The 20,795-nt window shown below is 38.6% G+C and overlaps 1 long non-coding RNA gene across 1 annotated transcript; it reads right to left on the bottom strand.

Annotated features, from left to right (window-relative positions):
• Window positions 1-6,400: 6,400 nt before the first annotated feature.
• On the bottom strand, window positions 6,401-20,386 carry LOC121930127. Its single transcript, XR_006103824.1, has 3 exons — window positions 19,740-20,386; window positions 7,998-8,107; window positions 6,401-6,950 (listed from the first exon to the last, which is right to left on the bottom strand). It is a non-coding gene; the product is annotated as an uncharacterized LOC121930127 (long non-coding RNA).
• Window positions 20,387-20,795: the final 409 nt, after the last annotated feature.

The following is a 20,795-nucleotide window of genomic DNA, read 5'->3' as shown; positions in this document are numbered from 1 at the left end:
TCCTCTGAACAAACAATATATATGCCCCACTTTCTTCCATGCCAGCAATCTCTGCTGGTGAAACATCAGGAATAAAGTCTTCTAGAACACACCCTCATAGCCCAAAAACCCCACAAAAAAACCCTAAGCTGTTTCAGTTATAATTCCAAGGGCTATGGATAATCATAGGTGCATTAAAAAATAAGGTAGCTCCTTTCCTTCAGTTGTCTTAAAAGTAACTACAAAGTGATTGTAACAAATACCCTTTCTCGTGTGCCACCCAATTATGTGAAGACCCCCATCTAGTCACCCTTCACCCTAACCCTGCCACCAAATTATGTAACACACACCAAAACCACAATCCTTTTCTAAGATGGCAGGCGCTAAGGACTTTTGTTATCCCACCGCTGCCACCCATGGTTTGTATCGTAAGTAGCATGGTATTAACTCAAGTCCAGGCATGTCCTCCTTGAATCAAACAAATAACACTTTATTTACAAGAAGGTTTAACAGTGTTGGTTTTAATATAATAGCTTATGTAATTGTTACTTTCTACTTTGTTATAGTTACCGTTGGTTTTATAACTCTTTCGCTAAATCACCAGTTTATTTATACCAAGATTCACTCAATCTTTCTATTAAGTTCCTCTCTTAAAATTAGACCTAACAGTCACCAAAGCTAACACTATCCCACAGGATATCACACTCCAGCCACTCCCTTTTCTAGAGTCCTGGAAGTATAACGGTAGGGAGCCCTTTCCCACTCAGACTCTACCCCTAACCGTCCTTCTCTATCCCTGGAACCCTTACTCTCAGGATTCCAAGCCCTAACTGACTATTCCCTCAGGAACTCATGGAACCCAGTCCTCTCTTGGACTCAACTGTTCCCTCAACTGCCAAATCCCAACTGTCACCCAACTGTCAGCCCAATGGACTCTCTCCTCTATTAGCCCAGAATTTTCAAAGGTTCCAGCCCACATCCTATTGGCTGGTCTTCAGCTGCCTTCTGATTGGTCAACTGGGTGTTCTGTGCACCACAGTGATGCACAGTTAAACAATCTAAAGGCTGTAAGATGTTCACCTGTAGTACAAACTACAATTTCTTTTGAAATTCTTGGTTATATGTTTCAGATTCTTCCATCAGAACAAGAAGAAGAGAATGTCATCAGAAGAGAATGCTAAAAAGAAAAAGAAAAATAGGATACTATCTTCTGTCTGAAAAGTGTACCAAAGAAGCAATTCACAAAGCAATTCTTCCTAAGCTGAAGGATAAATAATAATTTAAAAGTTAATGTAACAATAATGAGAACACAGTGTGAAATTATAAAAAGATTCAAGTTGTAGTGGAGATAGATAGTAACAAAAGGAAACTGCACCAGATGGGATACTTGATAACCAGCAAATATTAGGCACCTAAGAACCCCCTGTGCAAAAGGGATAGAGAAAAACAGGTAGAGCAGAACAGGCATTGTTGACAAGTGAAGAACAGTGAGAGAACAGATGATCCAGACACACTCTTAATGAGCTGTTAAGTATATCACCTCCAGAGACTAATGACTGTGATGATGAGAAGCCTAGAGGTGTGAAGAACTGAATGATAGGGCAATTGGCAGACATGGGAAGAGTGTGAAACACCATATACTTTCTGGATAAGATAGCAAGCCATTGTGGACACTACTAGTGGGGAAAAGGAAGGAAAAGGTGCTTATTAACCTAACATTTTTTAAAAAATTCTGTATATCAGCTAAGTCTGAGCTGCAAAAAACCCCACTTACTATAAAACATCTGTATGTGCGTGAGCAATGAGTTCCACAATGGAAAAAAAGGCTAGAGAACATGTGAACCTTCAGATGTTGTTGTATCTTCACACTCATCAACCTTAGGCAGCATAACCAATGATGAGAGTGACCAGCATCTGCAGGTGCATTAGGTTCTCAGTCTCTGGCCTATAGCACAGGTGGGGAATCTTTGGTTCTACAGATGTTTCTGAGTTCAGCTCAGGGTTGCAGTCCAAACTATCCAAAATACGGGAAGTTTACATAAAATAAAATTATCAGATTAAATTAAATTATCAGATTAAATTAAATTAATGGCAATTTACTGTTGATCTATAATTATATAACCAATAATGATTTCCAGTGTTGTAACCCAGGGAATAAACTTAAGAGGCATATGATTAATTGAGATTAAATTAATAATTTAAGAGGCATGCAATTTTGAATGTTGAACAGTTTCAGATAGTTCCCCCCACACACACACACACACTCATACCCAGAATATTTTTAAAAACAAAACCCACCTATGCCCAAAATAGTTAGCTAATCATTAAAAGGTCAGTAAATAGAAAAAGGGAAGGAAGAGTGAGGGAGCAGCAAAATACAAAATAAAATTTAAAATTAGCAACTCAAATTATGATGACTGAATAGTCACTTAGTCCTGAGGCCCCAGAAAAGGCATTAGTTACCACTACAGTGGTAAGCCTAAACTGGAAGCCAATATGACTAAATTGAGGCTGTATACTTAGGCAACATCATGAGAAGAGATGACTCACTAGAAAAGACAATATGGCTGGGAAAGGTGGAGGGTGCAGAAAGAGAGGAGGGCCTCATAATAGATGGGTAGACTCCATCAAGAAGGCCATGGCTCTGAGCCTACAGGAATGTCTGAGGACAGGAGGGCTGGGAAATATCTCATACATAGGATTGTCATGAGTCAAGGTCAACTCAAAGGCAATCAAGAACAACAACAACAACACATCACATCTGGAAATGTGTAGAAAATGTAGCTTTATTCATCATCTGGTTACCTCTCCTTACTACCTGCATGCATATGCATACAGTATTTGCTGTATGAAAATATCATGAAAAGGTGATGTTGACTGACTTCATACCTTCCAGGTACTTTGTTGTCTGAGAAGAGGGATGACTAGCAATAGAAAAAAGACCAATGTTTGCCACAGGAGTGGATGCCAGAAGAGTCTGTGGGAACATTTCAAAGGGAAAATAAAGGTAACAGGAATACTAGCAAGGTGTACAAATATATATTTCAAAAATGTCCAAAATAGCTTGCATCTGTTTGAAGGTGCTCAACAGTGACAAATCAGATGAAGTCCCTTGTAATTATTTAGAAAAGAACAGGATATACTGTATTTTCTGGCATATAAGACTACTTTTTAACTCAGGAAAATCTTCTCAAAAGTTGGGGGTCATCTTATCCACCAGGTGTCGTCTTATAGGGCAGATGCTGACTTCCAAGCCGGACTGGAGAATCTGTGGTCATCGCATATGGTAGGGAGAGCTCAAAAACAGCCGCGGCCGCATCCCCGCCATATGTGGCAACTATATAAAAGCAGCAAGGACAACGCTGTACAAGTACGGTAGAAGAAAATCCATTCACCAGGATTTGTGGAAAGAAGTGACTTAATGAAGTCCCAATGACGAGGTGAGGGGGCGCCTCACCAGTGAAGGTGTAAGTGAAGGGCGGAACAAGTTGCAGGCTTCTGGGATGCCCGGGGTATGGAAAAAAGAGCTGTGCTTGTGCTACCACTCTGATGGTCTTGGAGACAGGGAGGGCTGGGCATGCAGGGAGAGCTGACCAATCCAAGCAGGCTTTGTATACAACAAGTTTTCCTGCTAAGTCCCTGAAATGAACAACCTTGCTACTGTGCCACCCAATTATGTGAAGGCCCCATCCAGTCAACCTTCACCCTAACGCTGCCACCAAATTATGTGGTGCACATCCACACCACAATCCTTTTCTATGATGGCAGACTATCCCATGGCTGCCATCTGGGTTTTGTAATGTGAGTAGCATGGTATTAACTCAAGTCCAGGAGTGTCTTTGAATCAAACAAATAAAATTTTATTTACAAGAAGGTTTAACAGTGTTGGTTTTAATATGATATCGTATGTAATTGTTACTTTCTATTTTGTTTTAGTTACCGTTGGGTTTATAAATCTTTATCTAAATCACCAGTTTCTTATAACTAAGAGCAACTCAATCTTTTTATTAAGTTCCTCTCTTAATATTAGACCTAACAGTCACCAAAGCTAACACTATCCCACAGGATATCACACTCCAGCCACTCTCTTTTCTAGAGTCCTGGAAGTATAACGGTAGGAAGCCCTTTTCCACTCAGACTCTACCCCTAACCGTCCTTCTCTATCCCTGGGACCCTCACTCTGACTATTCCCTCAGGAACTCAGGGAACCCAGTCCTCTCTTGGACTCAACTGTTCCCTGAACTGTCAAATCCCAACTGTCAACATTCCAACTGCCAAAACCAACGGACACATGGAATTTTCAAAAGTCCCAGCCCACATTCTATTGGCTGGACCTCAGCTGCATTCTGATTGGTTAGTCGGGTGTTCTATACACCACAGTACCTGCATATCATAAGCATTTGAATTAAAATTACCATATTGAAATCAAATTTGATGCTTTTTTAATTTGTATTTGGTGTGCGTTTGAAGAGGGGTAGTCTTATACAGCGAGTATATCCCAAACTATATTTTAACTGAAAAAGTTGGGGGTCGTCTTATACACCCAGTCGTCTTATACGCCGGAAAATACGGGTAGATATGCTTATGTAAAGATAGAACTCTTGCATAGCAAAGACTAAAGAATTTAAGCACTTCTGCAGTATTTAAAAGAGGTCACCAAAAGAGTAAGAGGAAAGACTATGCCACGTGATACAACTCCATTTAGTAAATATCTAGTTTCTGAGAAATTGTTTGGTGGATTAACTATATAAATCAAACGTGTGTGTGTATGTATCTGTATGTATTAGCCCTAGCAAAACTAAGCCTAAATGATAGCTACATATATGGACAGTGCTAAAAATGCTCACTATGTATAAAAAGAGTGCAATAATGCCCTTCATTTAGTAACCATTAAAAAAAAAACCCTCACAAGCTAGTACATAAAGCAGAAGTAGCTATCTTCCATAATCTTCCAGGAACTACATATACCTCCCCCAAGCCTTGGAGGGATAGATATGCCCTGCACCTCACTGCTGCCACCACTATTCAAATAGCAGTGCATCATGGGACAGGGCTACTTTTTTTGGACAAGATGCTGGCTGGCTGGCTTAATTAACTAGTCTCCCAAAGAAATCAATCCCTGTGAAATTCTTTTTCTCATCCAAGATGTGCTACATGAGGCTAACTTTTCAGAAGAAACCTATAGCACATGTATTGAATGACAGTGACAACAGATTGAAAACTAACACTCAGCCTAGAAGGTCTTCATTCTTAATCACTTGTTTTTCTAGTGCATCCCCGCCACATTTAATCTGGAATCAATTGACATTGATTAAAAATGCATTTCTATAGTATCTTGGGGGAAGGGAAAACTAGGTCACATACAATTGTATATCTGCATGTATCATAGGGAATGATGGCACTCTGCTCGTAACTAGGTTTACAGCACTCCCATAAGTAGAGGGTGGACTTTATTTTCATGGGCAACACACCACTCCATAGAACTTAACCACTGTGACAACACTGTAGTCTGTGATAGCTGATAGCTCTCATATTTTGACACAAAACATTTACTTATTTGCATTTTATGTTACTTGTATTGCTTTTACAATTTTAAAAACTATAATCTAAAACATGGAGTTCTACAACTGCTTGTTGTAAATATCTTTCAGTTCACCTGTGCATACACACACATATATGTGTATATTTTATATTGTTTCGTGTATTAGGTCAAAATACATAGCCCTTTCTTTGTATTGATGATTCTGTTTAGCTCTCAGGATTCTACAGTTCAGAAAGTAGACGTTGTGCTTGCTAAGAAATGCAAGCATTTTTTTGTTCCTTTATTAAACTAACAATTTGTAAAAATATGGAGATCGGGTGAAATGATAAAATTGGCAAAGAGTGTATATCTGAGAGAATATTAAAGCCTTTGGAGAGAAATAGAAAAGATGACACCTGTGGGGAGAAATAGACCTTTTCTACTAAATTTATTAAGGTGAGATATAATCTGGATGTCAAAACTGACCAGAGATTTTTTTTAATGAGGTAAAAAATTATAGATTGGTTATTTTGCATGTGTTATAGATTGATAAAAAAGTTTCAAGTGAGCTGACCTGCTACTTAAAAGTCCAGTAGAGTGGAGTAGATTAATTCTTACCAGTCTTTGTAAAAATAAAAGTGATCTGGTTTGATAAGACTCTTTGGAACAAAATTTCACAATGAATACACCATTCTCTCAGGCACATTCCACATGTTATGTGCATTCATTCCACAAAGTTCACTTAGAAAATGACAGAGATAAGGATGGGACATAATTTTTGCTTATTTCATTCTCAAAGGAAGTAACGTTAGCAATATTTTTACTGTTGTTAACAATGACTTCAAAAAATACAATTTTTTAAGTTTGGGATTTATTTTGTGCAAAATTTGCATATGTGGGGTTTTTTCATAGAAAACTGTTTTTTCAGCATGGAAAACTACATTTTCAGTGCATACAAATATATATTTAAGTACAGTTCTAAATTTGGATGCCTATTCAATACAAAATTCATATTTGATACAAAATTCTCATGTTTTTGTATTTTGTACTGAAAACAGCATTTTCAGCAGAAAAAATAAGGTGATAATGATGCTCTTAACTGTAAAAAAAACAACACATCATTGCAATTTTGTGCAGAATAAGTCCTGAACAGCAAAGATTCTCCTTGTCAGGTTTTCTCAACACATGAGAAACCCAATTTTGAGCATTTTTCAAATATTTTTGAATATTCTTTCCATATCCAGTCTAAGAGTACATCCAAGCTGCACACTTGTTTCTTCACAAAGAAAACACTTCCATCCAGGGCAGGCTTCCCAGACTTGACCATCACCAATCCACAGATGCTCCATCTTTATATTATTGTTCCTCATCCAGCCCAGTTGTGGCAAGTGGAGTTTCCCAAACAGCGAATCAGAGTCAGGCTCTATGCAAAGGGCTGCCTGAGGAGTGACTATAAAAGAAGAGGAGTGTGTCAGTTGACAGTTTTAAGAGCCAGTTTAGGATGGCTCACACCTGCCTTCTACTGTGAAAATGTTGTGATTTGAGCCAGACTTTCACAGGATTCATAGTCCTAATGAAGAGGTGTTATAAGGATGTGTTAAGAGAGTTAGACACAGGTTAAAGTGGAAGCAAAGTCAGTGAAGGGACTAGAGAAGGAAATAGTCTGTAACAAGTGAAGAGCTGTACATAATGTAACCACATGATTTGCGAACCACCTGTAAAAAGATACAAACTTCAGATCTGACTGGAAATAAAGTTTATATTCCTTCCTGTTTACAGAAGAGTGACTTGAATTAATTTATAACTAAAAACATAAGCATGCTACCAAAATAATAAAACACATAATAAGGATCCTGGGAGCCCATCCCTGAGTCACTTATTAAGGGAGTGCTGTAGGGAAAGAATTGGAAACAGTAGTCAGACCAAGGATTAAAGGGATGTATCTGGGTTAAAGGAAAAACCTCAGACCATCAATTATTGATCCTCATCCAGCCCAGGTACTAGTCCAACATGTGCCCAGCCTCAGCCAACTCCCTATGCTGGTCTATGTTTTTGAGAAGCAGGTATTTTGAATATCGCACTATAGTTTTCACAGTTAGAATTTCATGCCATTGCTCAGGTCAGTCAGAACCAAAATTTAAAATCTGAAGTAAAAAGCATGCGCTATCCAGAAAAGTATATTGTGTAAATTATTTTTTAGTATTTCCTTTTATTAAACCATCATTCAAGAAATAATTTTAAAAATGAAAATTACTCCCCCCCTTTTTTTTCCTCTCCCAAATACGTTTTTACCTTTAACTACCCAACTGTGGAGCTTTTCCTTTCCTGAAAATCAAAACTGAAAACATCTGAACCTGCAGATTTTATCAACTTTTATAAGAACCCTATCAGAAATGAAAGAGATATATACATCTGCCATCCACCACCATTCAAATACTTTCCCGTTATCACCTTTCCTTTCTGTGATGGGAAACTATACATGAGCTTTACATCTTACATTTTGTAAGACAAGATGGGAGAAAATCCCTTTGCCTGTCAATCAGCATTCTTGAATGCACAGAATAAAGCTGGAGCGATTTCTGCTATGTTTCATCATCAACTGCAGTCCTGCAAAAAAAAAAAAAAAAAAAAAAATCATGTTGTTAGCAAGGATGGCCCATAGCAAACGGACCAAAAGGACCATGGCAGGACCACTGTGGCACTACTCATGCTGGGTTTGCAGCAACCACACATGCCTGAACCCAATCCAGGCTGCCACCCAGTCCTAAACCAGTCCACTGAAAAGGAGCAAATTTTTCTGCTCCTTTTTAGCCCAATTCTTCTTGGAAGACCCAGTGTCAGCATGGTTTCCACCCATGTTCGGGGTGTACATCATCTAAATGCTAAGTCCTGAATACAGTCAGAAAGCACATCATTTGGTGCATCTATTTCAGGTCTTGGTCAGGGGAGAAAATTGGCAAGTCAGGGAAGGGGACAGAAAGATACCTGAGGAAGGAGTTGTTGCTGGAGAACACATCCATGATTCTCTCATTATTGACAACACCAGAAATAACACATACATGAATAAAACAACAGTATGGGAAAACTCACAACATCAATGAACCAAATCAAGCTATAATAGTTTTAAATTTTGGAACTTATGAGGAATGGAAAAATGCATGGTGATACTGACAAACCTAGATTGTTCAAAAAACAGCATCCATTATTTGAATTATAAATGAGAAAGCATAGAAACCGGTGAGTAAACAAACTCTTGAAAGGCAATAATTTACTCACACAAATTTCTGAATTCCTCCACTTACTGGAGATGAGTTGACAAAACTTTTTATCATAATAGATTGGACCAAATAATAAAACTAATAACTAAGTAGTAGTGATTAGCAAAGCTTACTCCAACAAGTAGAAATTAAATACTGCCTTCACCTGGCACCTGAAAGCCAGCAGGGATGGTGAAGACTGAACTTCACTAGGAATAGAAATTCATGATGCCAGTAGTACCGTTGATATGGCCTGTCTTGATTAACCACGTAGTGGTGTTGGACTATGACTCTGGAGGCAAGGGTTCAATTCTCTGCTCAGCCATGAAATCCATGGGGTGACCTTGCACAAGTCACATGTTTTCAGCCTCAGGAGAAAGCAATGACAAACCGCTTCTGAACAAAACTTACCAAGAAAACCCCATGATAAGATCACCTTAGGATAACCATAAGTCAGAAACTACAGTGTGCCCTTTGTTTACACAGGGGATCCATTCCGGACTCCCCCGGGTAAAACAAATAACACGTATGCTCGAGCCCCATTTAAATGAATGGGGCTTGTGCACATAGCAGTGTGGCAGCGTGCACCACAGGCACACGCCCCATTCATCCCTATGGGACGTACCATCCCTTCCTCCCTGTGCGGCTTTCAGCATATGCTGAAAGCCGCGTAAAGTGTGCCCGCGTATAATGTGGGCACACTGTAGTTGAAGGCAAACAACACCAACAATACTTCAGAAAATAGGATAGTGTGCTATGGAATAGGGTCTTAACCATCCTTGGAGAGGATTCCGTTTGGAATATTCCCACTAAATTTCAGCAGGTGGTTTACAAGAGAGTTGGGTTTTTTATTATCATTATTAGTGGTGCCTCATCTGTGCAATGCCCTTCCTAAAAGAGGCCTCCTTGGCACCTACTGTATGGTCTCCTTTGTGATACATGGAGGCCAGCATTTAAAAGAGCTTTGAAGGCGGTCTTATGGTGTGTGCATATTTTCTACTTTTTTTGGACAACCAATGTTTAATTTTCTGCTCTGGATACGGTTTTATTTTATCTACTTACTTCAGACTATGTGGGAGGTTTTAATCTATTTAATGTTTAGGTTTCAGTGTTTTACAACATTATGAGCTGCCCAGAAGATTATGTTGAGTGGGTAATAAGTGTTGAGAATAAACAAAACTGGAGTATAATTGGGCCTAGACCAATGTGAGTCCACTCTTAAATGAAGCAATCACAGCTGAATGAATACTTTTCACACAAGGAGAATTTTATTTTAAAGATATTCTAGCAAGAAAAGATAGCAAGATGTGTCTTTCAATCTGAGTGCTAACTCTATTACTAGTCCCAACCACTAGGGCTTTCTTCCTCATTGACTATATTGACTAGGGCTAATGGGACTTGCAGCCAAAAAACATGTGAATGTTCACACTTTATTCACCCCGATGTACAGAATAAGAAAGGTAATACTGGTGTACATCCAGCAACCAAAAAGTGACAAAGTCATATCTTGCACATCTAAATTTATGAGATATGTGGGCACAGTTTTTAAAATCATATCCAACTTGCACAGTAGTCTCCTAAGCATCAGAATTGTTTCTGAAAGCCACGAATAAGAGAAACTGAGATGTAAATAATATATACCTATTAAGGATGGTAGAACACTTTCTCTTCTCCAATGCCTGAACAAAATATTGGTGTGTGGTACACACAACCCAAAATGCATGCTGTAGCAATTCCTGTTCATCTTTCTTAATCACATATAAACAAAAATCGCAAATAACTAGTTAGCTAACTTATTAAGCTTATGAGTCTTTCGATTTTCTACCATTGTGACTCAGCTAATTTCCAGATTAACAATTCAGATGACTTTAATGGATTAATTAATTTAGATTGTTATATGAACTATAATAAGTGACGTTTAATCTAGCAGATTCAGTAAAACAGGAAGGCCAAGGAGGAAGAAGAATTAGTAGTGGAGGAAATGCAATACATTTGGGATCTATCTAAAATAAAGCAAAACTATAGTAGGACTAGGGCTATAAGAGGGGCAAACCTCTGTAAGTGACTTTACCAACATAACCAATCTATCCGTTTGTTTCTTGAAACATGATAAATGCAAACATTTGGCTGGCTTTATTGATAGCACCAAAGGCATCTACCTTCAAATTTAAGGACAACTGTTTTCCAGACGAAGAGACAACAATCCCATGTGTTGCCTTCAAATCACCTGTTACCTGATGGTGACCCCCTGGTTTTCTTAGGCAAGGAATACTCAGAGGTAGTACCTATGTTAAACAATTCATTCATAGCACAAGAACAGCCTTCTGAAATATTTAGAATATTGCCTTTCTGATCTGTCTCAAAGCACAAAAGTGCAGGAACAAAAATTAATCCAAAAGGTAACTTGTAGAATGAAAAATAGTTGCATACAAACTGCTATTCTTGTGAAGAATGGTTTAGAGCCATTCTATAATTTCTAGCGCTGCTTCTTCTGCTTCAGTTAATTGTCAGCTAATTTAATTAATCATCTTTCAAAACAAAAAAATGGTTAATTTCTGTGTAGTCTAGTCTCCAACTGACCTCAATACCTGATTTACTACAAGAAGGATGCCAAGAGAGATGTTCTTTTTCTATAGAATGTCATTGGATGCTACACAGTTAGTCCCTCACGCCAGACAAGAATTGACCCATTTTCATAACTGCTATTAACACTGACATTAATTTTTTACTACTGACTGATGTTATGAAAAGTCAGAATGCATGCCAGGCACACAAAGTGGACATTCAACATTTACAGTCTATTAATTAATTTATCACTTAAAAGCTAGCTATTGATTATTTTTAATGGTTTTACAAATCTTCTTAAGTCTCTATGATGTAATTAAGACATGTGTTTACTATTAAGTTGTTTAACACATATAGAATAATGCTGTCCTCCATCACAAACAACTCATCTTCTTAGCGGGCATAAAAATTGTACCAAATGTCTTATTGTATTCATTGGAATATATGATAATACTAAATGTTTTCATAGTTCTCAGTGGCATTGGTTCAGTTAGTTTAGAGACCTATTGAATTGATTTAGATTGGGAACTTTGGGAATTTATGCACTAGTCACTGCAAGAACATGTTTTTGCCTAGATTATAGGTCAGGAAAAAACAAAAATAGTTTTGTTGGCCATAAGAGAGGGATCCAAAATCCATATTTGAGCAGGACTACTTTCCATATTTGGTCAATACCTTTATTGGAACATCTAAAGGTAACATAAAAGGGTGACCTCTTAAGGCAAGGTCAAAATCAAAGCAAAGGTGTGGACTTTTTGTTCAATGGCCATTGGACTAGCAAGGACACTGACGCAGGCCTCCAGCCAATGGGGACCTCCTACTGCTGTCTGCTCCACCTTCAGTTCTTTCCTTGCCAGACAAGATGGCAGCAGCATCCTTGGGAGATGATATTTGTACTTCACAACCCTGAGCGCTAAACTATGCCCCTAATTTTGACATTCAACAGCAGGATCTTACATTGGGAGAAGAAGAAGATTTTACATCAGCTGAAGAGGAAATATCTTAAGGGTCCATCCCCTCTGTCTCTTAGATAAAGGCTACCCAATTTGGCTCCTAATGATTCATTTTCACCAGATGCACCATCTAAAATTATTTCAAGCTTTGTTTAAATCTATCTAGGCTCACTCTACTTTTGTTTTCTACCTACTAAGGAATTTGTGTGTTCAACCTAGAGTGGTGATTTTCAATTTTCAAAAAGGGGAGCCAACCAAGATGTGTTCGTTCCTCCATCCAAGATCCTCAGTGCAATGTCAAACCATCAGTCATCTTGTAGTAGAGCCAAATTTGAGTATCTGCAGTCTCCTTCCAACTCTTTTGGATTGAATTTTGAGGTGATTTATTTTTAACGGATAAGGAATATTTACTACACAACCAAGTCACATGGACAAGAATTCAGTGCATCTGCACTAAGGAATTAGTTTGACACTGCTTTAACTGTCCTGGCTCAGTAGTAAGGAATTTGAAGTTTTGTGAGATATTTAGCCTTCTCTGTCAGGGTGCTCTGGTGCCCCACCAAACTACAAAACCCAGGATTCCATAGTACTGAAGCCACGGCAGTTAAAGCGGTGTCAAATTTCATTAATTCTTCAGTGTGGCAGCAGCCTACATTTCAGGCTCATAGCAATACTCTCAAAAGTAGCTATTTAAAGAAAGGGAACCATAATATTGGGCCTAAATACCCTAAAGGCACCAGATCCCATTTGATCTTAGAAGCTAAGCAGAGTTGATTGTGGTGAGTACTTGGATGAGAAACTGCCAATGAATATTAGGTGCTGTAGGCTATATTTCAGAAGAAGGAATTGGCAAAAGCACCTGAGTATTCCTTCCCCAGTCAAAAACAAAACACACACACACACACACAACCCCATTAAAGGCCATTTTAACTCATGAACTTCATTCCCTACCTGATTACACATCCAGGAATCTGCTCTCCCAGCTAATTTGCAGCCTTTCAATTCATGTGGAAAAATTTATGATTACATAAAATCTATGCCTAAAAACACAGAGCACATATTTCATTTTACATCAGCCCCCGGAGGGAGGGTTGAAACGGTTCTACTGAGAATAGCTGCTGCTGTTGCTTCATTTTCAAATGACATCCAACTGTTAAAGGGAGAAGGGAAGATATTTGAAGCTACTCGTCACGCAGAGATAAAAAGGAGGCAGCATAATCCTGCTATGTCTTGATAACATTAATTAGCACCAGAGCTGAGGGATTTGATTTTAAAAAAACTTTATTGGATTTAACACTTACTTGCAAAAAAAATGTTAAAACACCTCTATGCTCCTGATTTTTCTTTCTTTTTAAAATGCTGCAATTTTTAAGAAATCATTGCCAAATGTTTATTTAAAGAGAGACATATCACTCTTCGATTCATCTTGCATCATATGCAAACTTAATCAAAATAAGGCTGTATCTTGTGCCTTCTGAAAGGTTTTCACAGATCCTTAGAAACTGTAGTCTTTCATTTCTTTTACATTCTGTGGCTACAAGACCAGTATAGGGCACAATACAAGGTGTTGATTATTACTTTTAAAGCTCTACATGGCTTGGTCCTGGGTTACTTACGGGAACACATCTCCCTATACAATCCGCCCTGCACTCTTAGAACAAGTGGGAAGAATCTGCTGGAGGTACCAGCATCCAAACATGTTTTTACTTCCCAAAAAGCATTCAGCATAGCTGCCCCTGGACTATGGAATGGACTCCCAGAGGAGATTCGCCTTATTACATCCTTGGAAATTTTCAAGAAGGTGATAAAGACAGAGCTCTTTCGCCACGCATATCCTCCTGACCTCCTATGAAGGCTATTGGTATGGAACAAGAGCATCTGATCCTGCAGTTGATTGATGTTTCATGTTTTTAGCTGTGGTTTTAATTATGTGGTAACTAATGTTGTAATATTGTAATTGTTTTTAATTCTGTTGTGATCCCGCCTTGATCCATCGGGAAAGGCAGGAAGATATAAATAAAAACTATTATTATTATTATTATTATTATTATTACCCACATCTGTTGTGTTGAATTCTCAAGAGATGTTTCAAAATTCGCATCCTATAAATGTTTACCATGTTTGTGGCCCTTGACACCCAAAAATAAAACCCATATTCTTGTAGGAGAGCTATCAAACAGGAGCTATCTAACAGGTGATTCCCCTTCCAAAGTCTGAAATAGTACAGTAGAGGGGATGGGAAACATGTTTGTCCTTTTCTATGTTTCAGCCATCTCTTTGTTATTGTCAACCAGGCATTGTTCTCCTCACATTATTATTGCAAAACATATTTATTTATTTATTTATTTATTTATTTATTTATTTATTTAAATATTATTATTGCATTCATTTAACAAAACCTACATGCAGAATGTTGCTGGAATTTTGTCTTAAGAAAACCTCAAATGGTTCATGGTACTTCCTTAGTTTTAAGTGTTTGGTTAGATATTATGCATCCTAGTACTGAGGCAGCTGCTTCTGCCATCCCCCTCCTTGACAAAATGTATACAAGAAAATAGATCTAACCACAGCATTATGTCGGCAGTCACAATGGCTGCATCTACACTTCAGAAATAATTCACTTTGACACCACTTTAACTGGCATGGCTCAAGGCTATGGAATGCTGGGATTTGTAGCTTGGTGAGACATTTAGCCTTCTCTGTCAGAGAGCTCTGGTGCCACAACAAACTACAAATCTCAGCATTCCATATCATTGAGCCATGGCAGTTAAAGTGGCATCAAACTGGATTATTTCTGCAGTGTGGATGCAGCCAATAGCCCTTTCTTTCCTTCCCTTTTCCTTCCCTTTTGTAGCCCTCCATAGTGCTGAAAATCAACTGTGGAAGATTTCCTAATCCTCCAGAACTGTTTGGAGAGATTCTGGGGTAGCAGGGCAGGTGCTGCAGTACAAAGACAGGATTGCACCAGATGCAACCATTCCTCCAGCAGAAATCTACCACTGAATCTTGTCCCAAACAGTGAAATCTGATACATTCCTACATTCTGATACATTTCCTTCTAAGACTTCAGCAGGTGTTGTTTTGGAAATTTCCTCTTCTACACAGTCATGAAAGGTATAGCAACACTCAATAGTTTTCACCCTAGCAACCCTAATGCCTACTTAGAAGTAAGTCTCACTGACTGAGTACAATGGAACTTCCTCACAATTAAATGTGTGTAAAATCATAGCTGAAAAATTGCATCCAGTCCTCTATTTATGCCATGCATAGATGTTGACAACTGGGACTAGAACATATATTTTTGCCAATATGTTAGCTTGTCCACATTATGGATGGTTAGTTTTTAAAATAATTTTTATTGAAGTTTTAACATATTAAAAAGAATTACATTGGCTTTAATTCAACATCTTTCTATTACAAACACTCCTACATTCCTTCCCCCCTCCCTCTACCCCCTCTCCCCTCCCTGTTAATCACCTTAGTTACTATCGTCTTAGGTTGAATTGGACATAATACTAAAGCATCATTTAGCATTATGAAAATGATCTGCAGTGAGCTTTTAGATTATCTGTTTCCCTGCCCCTCCTATGCAGAAGAGTTCAGAAGTGTTCTCTTCTATTTTGGATTAGCCATCATTTGCCATGTCATCCAAATGCAGAGAAACTGCAATTTTTCTTAACTATGGTTAGAATTAACAAATCAACTTCAGTCCATTGTATATAAAGCTGGCTCATTTCAACCAGGCTGAGGGTGCATCTACACTGTAGAAATACAGCATAGTTTGTAACCACCTTAACTGCCATGGCTCCATCTAATGGAATCCTGGAATTTGTAGGGCACCAGAACTCTGATAGAGAAGCTAAAGACCTTGTAAAACTACAAATCCCAGTATTCCATAAGATGGTGCTATAGCATTTAAAGTGGTATCAAACTGCATTATTTCTACAGTGTATTATTCAAATGTGCCGCTAGTTCAAATTAAACATTTTTTCAGATTTGGATGACAAGCTAAATTGCACTTGATGTAAAATAAAAGAAGACACTTCAGGTTTCCTTGTGGGCTTGCCAGAGGAGAAGGAAGGACAAAGCATTTGAGTCTAAGGCTCACAGACACTTCTTCTCACAAGGCTGTAATACATTTTACCATTTCAGAGGTTATCACATGTGGCTTTTAAACCATAATTATAGTTATAAAATAACACCTTTGGCAATACTTATCACATGGCATCACCTCCAACCCATAGCTGTTGTGTTTGTGATGCATGGTTAGGGTGCCCCTTTGCACTGATGGGGAAAACCCATCAATAAACTACCAATTGCATGGCAGTCCTAGTACTTCTTATGTGCGAAACATCGCTGTTGTGGCTGTTGCAATATTGGCAATCATATGGTGTCAGAGTCTCCCCCGTCTCTCCTCCTCCTCACTATTTCCAAGTAGCCTGGTTTAATTAATTTTTTTCTATTTCTTTTTATCTTTTTGACTTAAATCATATTAGCAAAATATTTTATTTACAGTTGGCCCTTCTTATACACTGATTTTTTATACACGGATTCAAGCATACACGGTTTGAAAATGTTCCAAAAAAGTACAAATTTCAAATATCAAACATTGATTTTCCATTTTTTTATAAGGGGCACCATTTTGCTATGTCATTACATTTAATGCAACTTGAGCATACGCGGATTTTGTTATACACGGGGGATCTTGGAACCAAACCCCAGCGTATAACAAGGGTCCACTGTATTTATTTACTTATTTCATTTTTATGCTGCCTTTCTCCCAGAAAGCGACACAAGGAATCTTGCAAGACAAAGACACTTTGAAATATTTACAACAATTTTTAAAAAACAATTAAGATAATCCAGTTCAAACTCTGGAATCATGTGAAAAAGTGAAAATAAAAATAAAGGCATGCTGGGTAGGGCATAGGGCATAGAAGCAGGGTTAAGGGGGAGTCTGGAAGAGAACATATAGGCAGAAGCAGCCCCAGTTGGATGACTGACATGATGTGTGAACATGGTTGCTGAGAAACAGGTATAATTCCATTTTCTTTAACAAGCATGGTTGAGGCAAGAACGTGATAATGACCTTCATTTGAATGGAATCACCATCTTAAACTTTACATGCCCTAATAATATACTCTAATAATATATTGTAATAATACATTATCCAATAAACTGTAGAGCTCACTCTTTTAAACTGAGGACATTCTTCAAAACACAAAATCTCAGCACATTTGACACACTATTTCCCCACCCTTGTGTTCATAATTTGAAATTAAATCCTAGCTGTTTTGAACAACTGCCTCAACAGTGTATGCCTGACATTCCAAGGCCAGTGTTGTACTTCTTTTTTATGGTTTTGTTTGTTTTGGGGGGGAGGTTGGAGCAAATAGGATCACATTGGAGCAAACAGGTCTTTATTGACAGTTGAAGCAAAGACAGTAGAATAACACATTAATAGGGAAAGCTCTTGAAGAAATATTTGTGTAAAACAGGCATTTTTAAAAAATTAAAAAGGGTAGGGTTTTCTTTTCTTTTTTTGAAGAGGGCACAGTGGCTCAGAGGTTAAGATGCTGGTTCTGTTGATTTCAAGACTGGCAAGTCAGCAGTTTGAGGACCAAGTGCCACATGATGGAGTGAGCTCATATCACTTGTCCCAACTTCTGCCAACCTAGCAGTTCCAAAGTATGTAAAAGTGCAAGTAGATAAATAAGTACCACTTTGGTGGGAAGGTAACAGTGTTCTGTGCAGTCATGCTGGCCACAGGACCCACAGACTAGTCTTTGACAACGCTGCTGGCTCCTTCAGCTTAGTAACAGAGATGAGCAGCAGCCCCTACAGTCAGACGTGACTTGAAGACCTTGTCAAGGGGAATGCTTTACCTTTACTTTTAAAATAATCAGTTTAAACATGCTTAAGTCTGGGAGATCAATTCTTTTTAGCCAAATCACCAAGAGGAGTAGAAATTGGATGAAGGCCAGTATTACCTTCATGAAGATTTCACACAGATATTAAAGCTGGTTTAGTATTGGAACACTCATCCCCCCTTTCTTCCATGAAATGAAACATCAAAAACATCAAATATATGTGTGTGTGTGTGTGTGTGTGTGTGTGTAAAAGATTTTAGAACAACAACCCCCAATTTTTTTAAAAAACAAACTGTTTTAGCTGTAGTTCTAGATGACAAGTGATATATTACTTACACAAGGATCATTGTTCTGAGCATTGAAATTTCTAGACTAAACTGATATGTGCTCAGTGCAGAGATCATCTCCCCTCCCTCACCGGTGTTGTGTTTTTGGAATCAAACCACAAAGTTCTATCTTAATTATCAAATCATGTATACATGTAAATTACTAAATTTACTAGATTGTAGCTCAGTCTGTTTCTCAGGGTTAAACCTTAACCTTAACTCTTGCAAATGCATTAGCCTTGGAGAGAGAAGGTAATCAGGTCAGGAGGATGTCTAAAATACTCCAAATGGGGGGAGATCACATCATGTAGCTGTTAAACTTGACTGCACAGATTTCTTATTGTGCATTAACATCTCTTTAATGTATATTTGATGAGCACTGCTATTGGGATATTTGGAATACACACCAGCCAGCTGTAAGCGTATGCACATAGATATGCTCTGGATTAAAAAGGGGACTCTTCCACATCTTACTAATCAGAAACCCTGAGAAACTGTAGAGGTAAGTCAAAATGCCTGTCAAGCATCAATATTCACAGTGACCATCAAATTCTAATGATTTCAGACACATATAAGCTTGTATTTTGCTCTTAAAAGTCTATTTTATTTAATTTACCTGCTTCTTTTGGTAATGATATCTTTACACTCTTCCACCTTCTTTTCCAAATTCTTCTCTGCTAATCAACACATTCCCCGCTTTCTTCTCCAGTTTTCCTATCACTTTCTCTTCATCAATGTGGATATGTAATTGATGTTAAATGTTATCCTACACACTGACTGGTAAGATGATCATACAAATTCAAAATCTGAATGCTATATGTAGGAAAGGTCATGTTTACTCAGACCTAGGGATATGCTTCTGATTATTATTTGTTCCCATAATGACTAACAAATAATTTAATCAATCAAACCCCCCCAAAACTGGATCTCAAAGCCCCCAGCTGCTGTTCCTCACCAGGTGTGACAATGTTGTCTTGGGAGGTACTAGGTAGCTTATTCTGCAAAGTCATTCAAAGCTTATATACCAGTGATATAAGTTTACAGCAGTGCATGTCACCCACAGGATGCTGGCCAAAATTTGATATTTGCTGTTCCTGCACAGGTTATTGAGAAACACTACTACAATGAGAAACATAGTAACAGAAAAACATGAAACAAGACAGCATATGAGATGATAAGCAGCTATGATTAGTTTTCTGTTGTTCATTTACATCATTGACATTGAGTTAGGTATCGGGGGCACTGTGCTCCAGTGGTTCCATTCCTACCTCTCGGGCAGATTCCAGATGGTGAAGCTAGGGGATTCATGCTCTTCTAAAAGAAAGCTGACAGGAAAGGGAGCAAGCGACGAATGAGAATGTGTGGCTTTGAAGGACCATCCATCTTTTTCAAAAGCATTGCCATCTTCTGGGTTCAACAGAACTGTATTGCAGCCAAATCCAACCCGGCTTGGCATTCCAGCCCGCAACAACACCTGTTTTCTTTGCCTCCCACCCTTTCGTGGCCTTCATGCGTGGCACTTGCTTGGATCGTCCTCCTTCAGTGGCTGGGAAGAAACCAAGGGCTCCCTTTTCCTCTCTTCTTTTTAGCCCAGAGTCCCTGCTCCAGCTGTCTTCTCCGGAAGAGCTCCGAATGGCAGAAAGTGGCTTTTTGAAAAGGAAAAAAAAATGCAGGTCTACTCCAGTTTCCTTTCTCTGGAGCTTTATTCTGCCATCCCTGTCTGTTGGCTTTGTCGCTGTGCGTAACTGTGGGGTGGCAAAAAATTGTCCTTGGACCCCCTCCGGACTTCATACTATAAAGAGGTTGTAAAGGTTTCCTCCCCCTCCGCCCTGTAGGTGACAGACTTTAAATGGATGTAAACCACATGACCCAATCTTTAAAACAAAAGAGAGAGAGAGAGAAAATGTTAATAAAATGCAAAAGCCCAAACCTTTGCACAGAAAAAAAAAAAAAGAAAGCTGACATCTGGCGTCCCTCAGGGCGCCATTATGTCCCCCATGCTGTTTAACATTTACATGAATCCACTGGGAGAGATCATCCGGAGACATGGGGCGCCGTGTTATCAGTAAGCTGATGATACCCAAATTTATTTGTCTATGTCTCCAACTGCTGCAGTAACTAAGGAAGGCATCTCTTCTCTGGACACCTGTCTTGCATCAGTAATGGGCTGGATGAGGGAAAACAAACTCAAGCTGAATCCAAAGAAAACGGAGGTACTTGCGATAGGTTCCCCAAGTCCAGGGATGGAGATTTGTCAACCGGTCCTGGATGGGGTCACACTTCCCCTAAAGGACGTTCACAGTTTGGGGGTTCTTCTGGATCTA

Source organism: Sceloporus undulatus, chromosome 4 (genome assembly GCF_019175285.1).
Source record: "Sceloporus undulatus isolate JIND9_A2432 ecotype Alabama chromosome 4, SceUnd_v1.1, whole genome shotgun sequence".
Lineage (NCBI taxonomy): Eukaryota > Metazoa > Chordata > Lepidosauria > Squamata > Phrynosomatidae > Sceloporus > Sceloporus undulatus.
This window is presented reverse-complemented; position numbering and strand designations above follow the sequence as displayed.